This window comes from Cricetulus griseus (assembly GCF_003668045.3).
Source record: "Cricetulus griseus strain 17A/GY chromosome 1 unlocalized genomic scaffold, alternate assembly CriGri-PICRH-1.0 chr1_1, whole genome shotgun sequence".
In the NCBI taxonomy this organism is placed as follows: Eukaryota; Metazoa; Chordata; class Mammalia; order Rodentia; family Cricetidae; genus Cricetulus; species Cricetulus griseus.
The window spans coordinates 38363968-38377034 of NW_023276807.1; the positions used below are offsets into that span (position 1 = coordinate 38363968).

Consider the following 13067-nt stretch of genomic DNA (forward strand, 5'->3'; position numbering starts at 1 on the left):
TTTTTTTTGGTTTTTTGAGACAGGGTTTCTCTGTGTAGCTTTGGAGCCTAACCTGGCACTCGTTCTGGAGACCAGGATGGTCTCTGCCTCCCGAGTGCTGGATTTAAAGGCATGCACTACCAACGCCCGGCAATTTGGGACTCTTTTATCTGTGGTATTATGTCTTTCCATGAACTCAGCTGTCTACATGTATGTAAACCTCATCACCAAGGACTATTATCTTCTACTCAGGAACACTCCATAAAACCAAGCCTCTTAAAATAATGAATGGTTACATACCCAATCATGTATGTGAGGTTTTCACCTCTTCTAATGCATTGCTCATGTTTTCACTTAGTCAAAACCCAGATGCTGGGAGCTCTTGTTTACCTTTTGTTTAACTATTTCACAATGTATTAGAGCATTTATACTGCTGGCAATGGCTTTCCCAAATGTCAGAAACACTATGTGCTATTTTGATCTGCTTCTATAGAAGAGGAAAAGCCCTCCACATTGAAATGCTAATGGGATCCACTAAGATAAATCACAGGCTGTACAGTTTATACACCAAGAACAACAGCCAGCGATGCATCTCCAAGTTTACAAAGCAATTTGTGATGCCCCATGAAATTCTATCACTGAAGATGAGTATCCCAGAGCTCTGTATAGAATGCTATATGCTCTTGCAGTGGGCCTCTCTCTGCCAGTCTCTGCAATAGTCCTCAGACATAAATTACATACTCTGGAATGTGAAGTAACCATTTTGAGTCTCTGTGGTTAATGGAAATGCAGAACTCTAGAGCATGAAAGAACTTGGGAGATAATTGAGTCAGGGATGGCAGCCGTGTGGCATGTTATGGACTGTTATTGCAAATTCTTAGACCGTGGATGACATCACTAATGATTCAGAGCTTAGTTTCACTCTGCACATGGAGACATCCTCATTATCCTCATCAAAATGCTCAGACAACCATCCAACAGTCAGAGGAAAGCAAGATGAAAATCTATCCATCATTTTTTTTTTTTGGCCAAGTTTTACTTCCTTCTCCTAAGATAGGCCAGGTACCATACTATTGCAGTGTCACACCCCCGTGAGACCACACTGTGCTTCGCATACTCTCAGGTGCATATCACAGCTGCCCGGCAGCACCGGCATTCAGGGTTAATTTCTAATACTCAATTAGAAAATACCCTAGCCATTAAGAGAATCCTCTCTGGTTAGCTACATAAATTATTTGTAGCTGTCAGACGTGTGCTGCTGAAGAATTTGAAATGAATTTGAAATGTGTGAGCCTTAAATGGAACTTGATCAATTACCCAACTGTGTTTGTAGGGGATTTTTTTTAAACATGGTGCATGCCAGACAGATGCTGTGGAGGGGCTGGGATTCGGTATTGAGCTGATGAGTTCTGGATCTGTTGTGATTGGCAGGTGTCTATCCTTGAAGTGGTTTGAAGGCCAGTTTGACATGATCTTATTTTTGTAGTGTGACTGCCAGGAAAAGTATCGTTTCGGTGTGATATTACATGGCTGCCACTTGCATTCGTTCTAAAGGATCCTATAGTAAATATAATTATCAAGCTTCTAAATAAAACCTCAAAAATATCCTCTTTCTTTCATTGCCTGATTCATTATTCCGTCATCAGCATCCTACTTGGTATCTTCTGGTACTATTGATGCATGCTTATTCCCTTTACTTTTTATTTTCTCCATGTGAAAACATGAAAACTGTGTAGCTCAAACACTCAAGTCCTCCTTTCAGTTACGCACAGGTGTTTACAGAACATTTGTCTTGATTGCATTAATGTCCTGGGAAGGAAGGAGATAAAAATCAGCTTAGAATTTTCACTGACTTTCCTGTATTTGAATGACTGTCACACTGACACAACTGTTTTAAAATCAGATAAAAAACGTTTTGTTTCTTCATCAGTTCCTGTGATAAGACTTTTTTGATTAAAGATGTTGCCTTCCCCACTTTGAAAAGAGAACAGACTGGGAAAGGGTGTCCTTGGCTAGTAAGTGTACCTGTAAAGCAGAGAGAGGGGAGAGAGGGAGGGAGAGAGATTCCTGCCTGGCTGGCCAGATCAGTCTGATAAAACACAAGCATCACTAGGGAGACAGTGTCATCCTCAGATATACTCCACTCCATTCATATGAACAACCCCAGCCTCAGACCAAGTTCTCCCATCTCTCAGGTTGATTGTTAATATGAAGCAAACACTTAAGAAGTGAGGGTTAAAAAAAAAAGCTGAAGGAATTATTCCAGAATACTCAAGAATGTTCTTTGTACCTTCCAGCACGATGATGAAAAGTTAGGGGAATGTATCTGTCCCCTGCCTCTTTCCTGAGGTGAAGTCTCGGGAGGGTCAGGATGGATAACTTCTGAAAGACAGGGAGGAGGGGGAGAGTCACAGGGACTTTGCTGTTTGCTTTTACCTGTTTCTGTCAAAACCTCAAAGAATACAGAAAGGCCTATGAAGAAGGTGAAAATTAACTTCAATCATAGGACATCACTCTAAGATTTTAGGTAGGTAAAGGGGCCTGCTGCCGAGCCCAGCTGTCTTTTGATCCCTGGAACACACCAATGGAAGACGAGAACCCGCTCCCTCAGGTTGCCCCTTGCAGCTGTTGTCCCATGCATGTGTGCAGCTTGAAACTCATGCTGGACATTTTTCCCACAAGTCTTTCCTCAATTATTTGCTAGAAGCTGTCTATATCATTTTATTTATTGGCTACTTCTTAATGAGTCCCCAAAGCGCAGTGACTGTTGCACGCATGTGACAATGGACTTGTTCATGTGTCCATGTGTGCTCACTTGATCAAACGCTTTCATCAGTAGAAATTCTTTGAAGGAAGTTGCTACACAGGTGCACTTTGAACTTTGTAAACCATTTTAATGTCACTACTATTTACATAAGCACCTATGCTACCATCAACTTTATATTTTATTATTTTTAACCACTGCCAATCTCTTAGATTAAACATCTTTTGTTTTAATATATTACTAGTTATAACTTTTAATTGTTTGTTGGTCTTTGTTTTTTTTTAATTAAACCAATTTTCCTCCATTTTCCCATTGGAGGTTATGTGTGTATTTTTATTTCCTGGGGGTGTGGCATGCACATACCACAGCATGTGTGTGGAGGTCAGAGGACAACTTCTGGGAGTCAGTTCTGTCCTTTGACTGGGTATGTTACAAGGATCAAACAGTCTGTCAAGGTAGGCATCGAGCACCTTTACCCACTGAGTCACCACACTGGCCTTGTATTCTTTGTGTGTGTGTGGAGTGTGTATATGTGAGTGGGTGTGAATGTATGAGCATGTGTGTGAGAGTGTGTATGAACGTGTATGTGTGAGTGTGCACACTCGTGTGTTGAGGGTGGTTGGGAACACGGTCTTGCTATATAACTCTTGCTAGAGTGACGATGGCTCTGTAGAGTCAGCTGGCCTCAAACTCACATCAATCCCCTGCTTTCCCCTCATGAATATTAAGATTAAGGGAGGGATCCACCACACCTGGCTTCTCTGCTTTGTTTTGTTCTAAACTTGAAGCAGCATTCATTAAAGATGTGAATATTTTACCTGCCAAGTTAAATATTTTTATAGCATTATTAATTTAATTGTTGATTAGATATCTCAATTTTCCTTGCAGTTTATAGCTTTCACACCATACCAGTAAGGTCTATATTTAATCTAAGTAGCTTTCTAAAACTTCCCTTAAATTTATTCAGGAACTTCATTACTTTTGGTTGGGGCTAGGCATAGATTCAGGGCCTCCCACATGCAAGGCAAGTGCTTCGCCAGTGACCTGCAAGTGGTCAATTGGCGAGCTACGCTCCAGTTACTCAACGACCATTTTAAGTCAGCATTTTATTATATCCTTTGATAGATATCATGGGTCCAAGTTGGCTCTTTGTCTAGAAACTCAGAATCAAGGTATCAAGCTGTGTGTCAATCATACCTTTAACATTGCATGCTTTCCTAACACTCAGTGGCTAAAATAACAGAAAACGAAAAAGAAAGTAAATACATAGCTTTAGCTAAAACATTGAACTAAAATATGTAACTAGGTTTGTTTGGTTGGGGGGAGTGTATGGGAGGAGGGGAATATATGGTTACATGTTACATGTCTGTCTATGTGCATGTGGAGTACAGATGTCTTCATGCTTTCCACTTTATTTTGGGGGGCAGGGTCTCTTGCTGAACCTGGAACTAGCTCACTGTAGAAACAGACTGGCCAGAAAGATTCAGATGTCTGCCTGTTTCTGACTCTCCAGCAGTGGTGTTACTGGCATGTGTCACCACGCCCAGCATTTCACATGCATGCTGGTGAGCTGAACTCCATTCTTCATGTTTGCAGGACAAGCACTTTATTGACAGAGCCGTTCCCTCAAGCTGATGATCTAGCATGTTTTCTTGAACTGGAGCTTGAGGGATGGCGTGCGGGTAGGGGGCGGTGCTGTGTGTAAATCATACCTTTAACATTGCATGCTTTCCTAACATTCAATGGCTAGAATGTTAGAGAGAGGCCGATGAAGAAGGCATGTGAAGAGGAGCTAAGATATTAAAAGCAGTGCCTAGGGAATACCCACCAGACATTGCTTGAGATCATATGTAGATCTCCTGGTTTAATTCCCACGGCCCAACGGGTTATCTCCATGTAACTAAAGTAAGCTGTTACTTCGAAAGCAATCCTGCCTAAAGTCACACGGCTAAGACATGAAGGAGATGAGTTAAGAAATTGTTAAGGAACCCATTGTATTTTATTTTGACTGTATTCCATGAGGTTTCTAAAGGACTGGAAACAGGAAATTTAAGAAATGTAGACATTGGAGTAGAAAAAAATCATCCAATCTATGTTTGTTTATAAGATTGCTTTTGGGGCATTCCAAAAGAGGTAACTGATGAACAGGGTCCAGGCTTGAAGGTGTCCAGGGACCACCTGGGGATCTCACTGAAATTAGGATTGTGAGTCAGCAGATCTGAAGTGAGAACCAAGATTGTGAGTTTCCCAGAGGCCCGCAGGTGCTGCTGCTGGGGTCCATAGAACACACTTAGGCATCAAGGATCTCCGTAGGGCTGTCAAATGCTCCGTTTGATGATAGAAACGCCCTGTTGGCACACTGTCCAATTCATTAGCCACCAGTCACATCTGGCTGTTGAGCGCTTGAAGTGTGGCTCATTAATTTAATGAACTGAAGTTTCCCTTTTCCTCTTAATTAATTGAAACTTGAACAGCCACAGGTGGCTTGTGGCTACCGTTTGGAAACTACAGGATGAGAACCTTGGTAGAAAACCAATGTTAAGTCAGAGACCACGGGACCTGTGGAGGAAGGAGCAGAATAGAGACCCCTCAGCTGATATAAAATGGAGTACATGCGTTATCATTTTGCATATCCCAACTGAAGAAAGAGCAGAATTTTTCTCAGCAGTCACATGATGTTTTTCTTTCCTGAGCTCGCAATTAAAATCCTCTCTGATTCATGACCTTTAGGTGATAGGCCTTTACGCAAGGGAGAGCCCTCTGGTTCCTCAGCACAAATGTTAAGTCTGAAGATAATACTGATTGTGGAACTATCAAAAAAAATACCTGACCTACTTTGCTATCCTCTAATATACTCATCTTGCTTTTTTTTTTCTTCTCCAAAATGAGAATTTTAAAGATGAACAATACCAAGTAGAGTAGAAGGGGCAGAAAGATAGTCTGTTGCTCGCTCTTGGTGCTGTTTGCGTTCACAGTTCCACAGTGAATGAGAGTCTTGATGCTGACACTTTCCTTACAGAGGACTTTTTTTTCCCCTCTGGTGAAGGATAACCAAAAGTTTAATAGAAAAAGATCCAGAAAGCCCATTGCGAAATTCGAGCATGAAGAATATTAAACACAAATCAAAGTCAAGGTTGGACTTACATGGACTAGAGCTGCAACAAGCTGTTCCCATCAGCCTTCTCAAAAGCAGCGTGGTTGACATTCAGCTTTGTATGGCAGAGTCTGCAGCTCTTCGGCTGTTTTTCCCTCACAGGGAGCCTCCATGGTATCTGCACATTGTGTTACTTTTCCCATTGCTGGGACAAAATACCTGGCAAAGGCAACTTGAGAGAGGAAGCGCTTATCTTGGTTCACAGTTGCAGGGTGCTGTCAGAGAAACCATGGCAACAAAAGCTTCAGGCAGCTGGTCACATTGCAGTCACAGACAGGAAGCAGCAGAGGGAAATGAATGCCCATGCTTAACTGGCTGTTTTGTATCATCAACTTTGGGGCCCTGGAATGTGATGTCAGATTTAGGGGGCACTCCTCCAATTTATTAATCTAATCTATAGTTATCACACAGGTGCTCCTAGCTTTGTCTCCAAGGGGATTTTAGATACTATTGACAGTATTAATCATCAACTTAACCATCTTTCAACTTAAAGAACACTGGAAAAACAAACATATTATTGAAATATATTATGCCAGCATAGTTTCTTAGCTTCTTGCCCTTTTGACGAGGTTTTTCCCTAACCAATAATTCATTTGACAGCAGATGTTTGTTCTCCCATTTATAATATATAATTCAGTGATGGTTATGGTCACCAAATTTTGCAACTGTCATCCCAACCAATTTCAGAGCATTTCTGTCACTCCCTAAAAAGGAACTCTGTGTCCTTTAACAGTCGCTTTGCAATTCTTTGTGACAACATGGTTGGGATTTTTTTTCCTGTAGCAGAAAAAAATAACTGAATTGGGGGGATTATAAATTCACTTCCCGAAGACTATAGATAATTCAGCATTATTTTTCTTTTGAGCTCCTTCCTGATGTGTGCTATTAACCAAAGAACCACACGAATTTCCAATTTTCCTTTTCATTTTAAAATATATGTATGTTGTTATTTATTTCCATTGAACAGCTGCTACCAAGTGAGTCCTAAAATAGATGTTGTCATCTGTCTGCTAAAAGGGCTGTTTAATGACGGGAGCATTCCCTGTACCTAGTAAAAAAGCAACCTGCAGAGGCATGGTTCAATGCAGTTAGGATTTCTTAGTCGTTATCTGGGCTACTTTTGAGCATATTTGCATTTTTTAAACATCTTTCCCTCTCTGTGTACCTTGAAATTGATTATGGGACTAGCTGTATGTATGCAATTCAGGGTCAGAAGGAAATACATGCCAACTCTTTATGCATCATAGAAATTCAACCAGTTAAATATATACGGCAAAATAAAACATGGGGTGACATTCTTTTTTTTCTTTTTGGATGTGCCTTTGTAATAAAAATACTGCTTTCGTGGGTCATAGGACACACCCATGCCATGAATTACAACCCAGTGTTCACTACAGTTTCTTCCTTAACTGTTTGATGCATTACATTCAGAAAAAAAAAAAATTTTCCCTGTGATGGAAAAGGGAGCATTTTAATACTAATGTGATTCTAATTGTGTTATAATAAACTGTGTTGCCTGGATTTTAGAGGAGGAATATTGGAAAGTGGAAATTTTGGAATTAATATTTTGTTTTTGTAGCCACAAAATTAAGACCCATCAAAGCATGATTCAATGGTGGATGGAAGCCCAGAACACAACAGCTAATCTGAGGGGAAGGAGAAGAATAGTGATGTGATTAAACATACCTCAAAAGCATTCAGAATCTTTGAACCCCAAAAGGAGGAAAATCTAGCAAGATCTGAACTCTAAAAAACTGCTTTTGTTTTGTTTTGTTCCCAGTGAGAGCAGTGCTTTGAGTCTACACTCATTCTACCCTCACTGAGATTTGCCAGTCTCATTTTGTCTTCTGTCCTGGATTCCAGCAAGAAGCCTTAGTGGTGAATTTTCATAAGCACTGTTTTTCCATGCCTAGCACAAAGACAGAGAAAGGAGTAGCAGGTCGTGTACAACTCAGTGTAGTCCACTACCAGCACTGTAAGACCATAAAGTGATTCCTGAATGAACTCATATGGGAAAAGCCTCTATCATTTGTAGCTGATTTGTGGCAGTGTAAATTTTGGTTGCTTTTTATTAGCATAGGATAGTATGTTTGGTTTTGAGTTTATCCTCTTGTTTATTATTTCCACAAAAGGATAAGCACTTTCCAAATCAGGAACTCTGCAAGTGCTTATATACCCCCCAACCCCCTCAAATGGTCTATTTTGATCTTAGCTTGGTATGAGGCCAGCTAAAATAATATCAAAATTACTGTGTGGAGGCAGATTTTTTCATTTGAATATAGGGATCTCTGGACTTGGGAAATATTCTAGATTGGTAACAATTAGAAAGAACTTGAAATCAGCACAACTTCAGCTTGCACTAGTGATAAGTAGCTTGTCTGTGACATCCAGTGACATTCTCTGTCTTAGGCTATGGTTTTTGTAGACTATAGCCATATCTCCAAACCATAACAACTAAGAAGCACCATAAAGCACTTAAGCATCCCCATGCTACCATGCAAAATTACCCAGTTGGTGTGCCCACGGCATTTGCGTCTACATTAGGGATACTGAGAGCAGTGTGTTCAGAGAGAAAAACCCAAAGAGTAAAGAGAGGAAGGGTAAAAGAATGGTTGTGTAGATGGCTAGGACTTCTCAATAACTTTACTATAAAATCTTCACATTCCACTGCCCATATTCAGTGGTTCCATCTTAGAATTGAACAGATGACACTAACACATTTTTTATGTTACATGTGTATTGTTCCCACATTATCTGTAAATCTCTACAGACTGCTCACCTTGTCCTTTTGTCCTTCTTCCTTGGCATTAGAGATTCTAAATGGTTGTGTTAGTTATGTGAACAGCATCCATCTGAATAGAAAGGATTCATTCATCTACACAGCCAGTGACCATTCATTCATTCAGCAGGTGTGTTGATTGGTTACCACTGTAGACAACACACTGTCACAGATTCAACAGTGATAATAGCATAGTCAGTGCCCTCTTGCAGATTGTAATATTTTGGAAGAAAGAGGCACCTATCAATTAATTACAGTTACCATGGCTACTTAAATATAAAAGGTGAAGACAGCTGGTTTAGGAGCTTCTGACTCAATAGTAGAACTCTCCCGTGTGCTGTGACCAGGAAAGACAGGATGGAGGCGGGGGACAGAGAGGGAGAGGGAAGAAAGAAGAGAGAGGTGAGGAGAAGAGAGAGGGAAAGAGACCAGAGAAGAGGGGGAGGTGGAGGAGGAGGAGGAGGAGGAGGAGGAGGAGGAGGAGGAGGAGGAGGAGGAGGAGGAGGAGGAGGAAAGGGGAGGGGAGGCAAGGATAGATTATTGGAGACTAGCAGAACATATGAAATTCAACGCTTACTGAATCTGAGAATTAGAGAAAGATACTTCTGCTAAGACCTGCATTTTGACACAGGGACAAACTTTACATTTTACCGCATGACCTAAATGGAACTCCAAAAGTCACTTGTCAAAGACAAAAATCTACATGCCACTTAGAGGAAAGTTTTGAGATGCATTTTTACTTTGTTGACTTAGCTACAACTTTTGTCACAGTTAACATCTATAAGTGGAAAGAAATGTTACTTTAGAAATTTTGGGTAACTGAGCTAAAATTGCCACAACAATTTATAGTCTTTTTTGTTTCTTTCTATAATATACATACTTTAAAATTTTATTTATGCAGCATGATCAGAGAAAAGTTTTTAAAACCCTTAAAGGAAAGCAATTCTGAGTAGTTTAAAACATTTGTTGAGTACTCTATTAGTCTGTGGTGAAGAAGTTTTTGGTGTGTGTGTGTGTGTGTGTGTGTGTGTGTGTGTGTGTGTGGTGATGTGTATGTATGGTGTGGTGTGTAGGTATGTGTGTGTGTGTGTGTGTGTGTGTGTGTGTGTGTGTGTGTGTGTGTGTGTTGTGCTTGTGTGTGCTGTGTGCCAGTGTGTGATGTGTATTATGGTGTGGTGTGTAAGTGTGTATGTGTGGTGTGTGTTTGTTTGTGGTGTTTATTTATGGTGTGTGTAGGTGTGTGTGGTGATATGCAAAAGATGTGGTTTGTGGGTGTTTTGTGTGATTTGTGTTTGTGTGGTGTATGTGTGTGTGGTGTGAGGGGTGGTATGTGTCTGAGGGTTTATATTTCAGGGGCTATGCATAGATAAATGTATTTTCTCTTTGGTCACAGAAGAATTAGCACATCTGATTTCTGTTATTGGGTCAGCGATAAAGTGGCAAGAGCATCACTTTACTCTTGTTGGGCATCCTGCTTTGTTGTTCTGAGGCAGAAGCTCAATATATGGTTTACGCTGACCTCGAATTTTTACTACTCTACCTCTCAAATGCTGGGACCTACAGCATGCCCTACTCACCTGCCCTCATTGTGCATTTTAACACGCATCAGACAGTGAATCAAAGAACAATTGTATTTTCTAGCTAGACCTCCTTCTACACAATGCTAAAAAACTATTTAGTGGTTTAAAAATGCATGACACTTCTGGCCCTTCCTTCCCCAGTTCCATCTCATGCTGGTAATTTACCCATGTTTCCAAATAAGAAACCAGTATCCCTGTCCTGTGTGGCTTTCTGTGCTGGCACCCAGCCTGACTTGGACTGCTTGGGGGTGGGGCAGGGAGGTCTTCAACTTAATGCTTCAGCCTCAGGCTCATCCCAACTCTGTTTTCCTACAGCACACTTTCTCCCCCAACCACTTTCACTGAGCCTTCCTGACCCCCAGGAGAGAAGGCTTTTTCCAACCCACCCTCCTTTCTTCTCCATGGCGAAAGCATGCGATAGCATCCACACGACATGATTGCTATAGGCAGCTTCTTCAGTATGAAGCACTTGGTTTGGAGAGGAACTTGTGGATTTTTGTTTGCTTTTCATATTCTCCTCTTAATTAATACTAATGCCTCAGTCACTTTAATTCCATTAACTATTAACTATTGTTAATACCCCTCTTAGACATTCATTCCATTAAACATAGCCAGTCTTGAATATCTGCTTTAGATATGGAATTCACAAATATGACTAAGACATAGTCTTTACTATGGTGATCTCACAGTTTTATAGGAGAAACTATGTCAAATGCACATTTCACATTATAAGGTTTTTCTTTGATACCATTTTTTAAGTTTGTGAGCCTCAAAACTCAAGGTTTGAATTTGTACCTCAGTACTGCATTTGCTAGCTGTGTTATTTAGAGCTAGGTACTCCCTCCCATAAACCCTCAGCAATATGGACAAGCCATAAATAGGAGGAAGATAAATATGATCTGAAGAAAAACTAGATTGTAGTAAATAGTTAAGTTTAGTAATAATTATGCACTACTGCTTTGGGGAAATATTTAACAAAATAATCCATGTGCCTTACAAAACTGGAAGTGGGTACTTAATGTTAGTTGATGTCATCACTCTCCCTCCCCCAAGTTCTAACCCAGGCCTGGAACTCACCATGTAGCCCAGAGTGGTTTCAAACACACAGAGATGCTCCCTGACTGCTGGGATTGTCAAGTGAGCCACCCCACTTGGCCTCATCACGCTCTCATAACAGGCCAAGGAACCAAGTATTAATGTCCACAGCTTTTCAAAAATGGAAGTTTTAGGTGCAGAAAATCACTTACTTATCCATTCTTAGAGCCAGTGAGGGACCGTATCTGGATCATCTCATTTTGAATCTATATTATAGGGTTTTTTTTCTGCTCAGGGCTAAGAATATGCAGATTGTATATGGACAGGATAATTGACATTTGAATGACAAAAAGAAATTCCTCCCATTTTGAATTCTTGTCCTGTGATATCTTATGAGGAAGGTCTCAGGGGAGAATTTCTCTGGCTGTCTAATACTTCTTTCATGGAAATTAATTTGTAAGCATGCATTTCTACCTCAATTTTACTGATATTGTTTATGGTTCATTCCATTCATCCTGAGGAATGCCTTCTGTTTACATATAAGATTCTGGGTTTGGCATCAGGCTTTCAGTTTTTTTCTTAAAGTAAGTACAATAAAATTTTTGCCAGTATCGCAAACAAAAATGAGATATATAAATATGAAATAGCCACTTTTAAAATAATATTGTAAAATTCTTAATTATGTCATAGAGGAGTTGGGCCCTCTGTCTTTTTAATTGGTTTTTTAAGACAGAGTTTCTCTCTCTGTAACAGCTCTGGATGTCCTAGAAGTTGCTCTACAGACCAGTGTGGCCTCACTTTTTTTTCCTGCAGATCTTTGCTTTAGGTCTCTTCATTCTAGATCAGTGGTTCTCAACCTATGTGTCACAACTCCTTTTGGGGGGTCAAATGACCCTTTCACAAGGGTCACCTAAAACCATGTGTGTATCAGATATTTGCATTATGACTCAAAACAGTAGCAAACTTACAGTTGTGAAGTAGCAATGGAAATAATTTTATGGTTGGAGATTACCACAACATGAGGAACTGTACTAAAGGGTTGCAGCATTAGGAAGGTTGGGAACCAATGCTCTAGATCTTTAATCTTGTCATTGGCCACATTCCTGGCTGTAACAAGCTAAGTGCACAGAGCAGTGACTGAGCATGTGTGAGTTGCCTTGAATTTGTAAATAGAACCCAACCGTATTATTTCAGCCATCTCCAATAATCATAACTTTCATCTTTACTTTCTATTTCCAGAGTAAAGCTATTTTTAGATGCTTTTAGCTTCTTCAGAGACGTTCTTTCTGGTCTCAGGAAGGAATCACACATAGAGAAGAGATGAATGTTTAAAGTGGGAAAGTGGGCCATTTATTTTTAGGCAAGGAGAGTGAGACCACCAAATGCAGAAGCGAGCTGCCACCGGGAGCAAATCTCCTGGGGCCAGACACTGCAGCTACCTCTGGTTTGTTTTGAAACACACCCACAAATGCTCTACAAATAATCATTAATAATAGTAAAATTATGTTAATAATTATGCACAAGGGCTCTCCCAGGTGAATAATTCCAGAGGAGCCTGGAGTCACTGGCTTCCCAAGACCTTTCCTCACTCTGTAGTATGGGGTGAGATGAAAGTCAAGGGAGAAGAGGTTAATGTCATCTGTCACAATTTTCCACTGCCTGCTAGGTGCAGCAGGAATATGGAAGCAGGGAAGTTGATGTCACAGGACACCCCTCACAGACAGTGGAACTCGATGAGGAAAAAGCTCACAGTTTCTGTTGTGTAAATGAATACTA

At 40.5% G+C, this 13067-nt stretch overlaps 1 protein-coding gene across 1 annotated transcript in view; it reads left to right on the forward strand.

The window, feature by feature from the left end:
- Tenm3 (teneurin transmembrane protein 3) overlaps positions 1-13067 on the forward strand; it is a 590659-nt gene that overhangs the window by 435416 nt on the left and 142176 nt on the right. The gene's annotated exons all lie outside the window — the stretch shown is intronic.